Raw genomic sequence first — 2,500 nt, forward strand, 5'->3', positions numbered from 1 at the left:
AATTTAATAAAAAAGAAAGAAATCTTCTTCTGTAAAGTCATCACGAACCAGCCCAGTTCGAACTCTGGCAACCCCGTCGTTCTATCTGTCATTCCGTGTCGGAGGAGAGACTAGACAGGGTGGCTACCGCGAAAATCGAAATTCGCAAATTGCCGGGGTCTTATAACATTTATTATTCCTCATGATTCTGAAGTATGTAAGTTTATTTTCTTTCACCACACCAGCTCGGAAAGGCTTACTTTGCACTTAAAAAACTGAAAGCTAAATTGCATTTTATTCACATATGAGGCAAAGTAATGAACGCCACACACAAAATTAATGAATATTATTTTATTTTTTATTTTTTCTGTAATTATTAGGCGTCTATAATGAAACCATTTCCAAAAAAATGTCATCATGCCTATTCGTAAGTCATCATCTTTGGATATTATTATATCTATGATCTTTGGCCTACTTAAAAAAAAAAAGGAGGTGTATTTTTCTGTTTAAATTAGAGCAGCCGTTGCAGCCCGCCATCTATCGAGCATTGGTAAGTGAGTTTGTCTAATCGATTTGGCAGTGACCGAATCATCGATTTGTAACGATTATTGTTTTTATTTCCTAGCTTTTCCTACGCTAAACTATAAACAGCTTTGTTATTTTAAGTTAAAATACAAAGTATTTTAAAATGTTGATTCATGTATATATTACTTGAAAGGTAATTTGAGTATTAATTTCGATATTCGATGGTGACATTTCATGAAGCATGATAAGATGAATATAAGATGATGATGATGATGATGATAATTTGCTATTATTTCATTTGAGCAACTTGATTTTGTACCGTATGCCACGCCGACTTGTAAGTAAAATGATAATTGTATTCGATGAGCATCGATTTTTAATCGATTAACTGGTATCTATGGTTATGGAAATAATTGGTAGGAAAATACGACTCTCGAAACGTCACAGTGAAAAATTTTCATATACCGGTCGCTTACCGGTCAAGACAAGTTTGCCTCGAAGTTGATGTAAAAACTTTATATAGTACTCGGTTTTATAACTAGCTACTCATATTTTGTGTTGAAATCATCTGGCTAAAGCGAAACGCAGCGTTGTTACTTTCATGGTGTGATGTAACGTCAGTTCACTCATACAAAAGCGTGAGCGGAATGGACCTGTACAACTTCAGCCTGGAGACGTCGTCTTGGTGGATTGAAGAGGATTGGATTGGATAATTGAAGAGGTTTACCCTGGTGCTGATGGCGTTAGTAGAGTGGTTCGTGTTAGAACTGCAGCCGGAACAAAGGTAAGACCTGTTCAACGCATTTTTCCACTGGAGTTAAACTCGCATGACAGACTTGACTCGTCTTTGAAGTTAGTTGGTACTGACTCTACTGAAAAAATACAAACTGAGACAAACGAGAGCAATGATTGTACAACTAATCGTTTCTGTGATTTGCGTGACCATAACACATGGTAAGTGCATAGTGAATTCGTCTTGAACATTATTCACTGCGTTTGATTAGCAAGTGATATTTATTTTGAATCATTATTAAATGATTGGATCAAATTGCCTGAGGGGCTTGTCTTGCAAAGCACCGTATTTGGCTATGTTGTCGGTGGCAAGATAAATATTTCAAAATATTTCAGGAGTCTGTTACTTTGAATAATAACACATTTCAGGTGGACATTCCCCTTAAACACCCCTTAGGTGAACTAAACTTGGGTAACTCCTTTTCCGCTGCCTTACAAATATTTTACTCGATAGAGAGAAAATTAATGAAAAATGTGTGAGTTGCTAGAGCAGTATAAAAAATTCATTGATGAATATGTTGAATTGGGACATGCTAGGGAGGTCAATATTAACTCTTATGATATGTTGAATGGACCTGTAAGCTTTCTAGCACATCATTATGTTTTCAACGGGGCTGGCCAGCATCAAAAGTACAAAGCTTCGTGTTGTGATGGACGGGATCCTGGGGCATGAAATCCAAAAATAAGCTGTCTGTCAATGATGTCATGGTGCAGGGTGAGCTCTTTGACATAATATTAATTTTGTTTCGGACCTATTTATTCATTCACCTTGTTATGTGGGTTTCGTACAATGCATATTTAAGCAAGGAAAAATGAGAAAAAAATTGGATGGGATGCTTCAAAAAAAAATTACGTCAGGTTTTTATGATTTTTTATTTTTATTTTATTAATCATAAAAACCTAACCTAACCTAACTTTTTTTTTTTTTACCGAACCTACCCTAACCTAACCTAACTTTTTTATGTTGTTTTTTTTTAACCTAACCTAACCTAATTATTATGTCCTTGAAATGCTTATGCTTATTTAAGCTGGGAGAAATTAATAAAAAACGGAAAAAACCTTAACCTAACCTAACTTAACCAATCCTAACCTAACCGAACCAAACCTGGAGGAAGGGGAAGGGGGGGTGAATGGGGGGGGTTCGTATGCATATTTAAGCAAGGAAAAATGAGAAAAAAAATTGGATGGTATGCTTAAAAAAAAA

Source organism: Cydia fagiglandana, chromosome 19 (assembly GCF_963556715.1).
Source record: "Cydia fagiglandana chromosome 19, ilCydFagi1.1, whole genome shotgun sequence".
Lineage (NCBI taxonomy): Eukaryota > Metazoa > Arthropoda > Insecta > Lepidoptera > Tortricidae > Cydia > Cydia fagiglandana.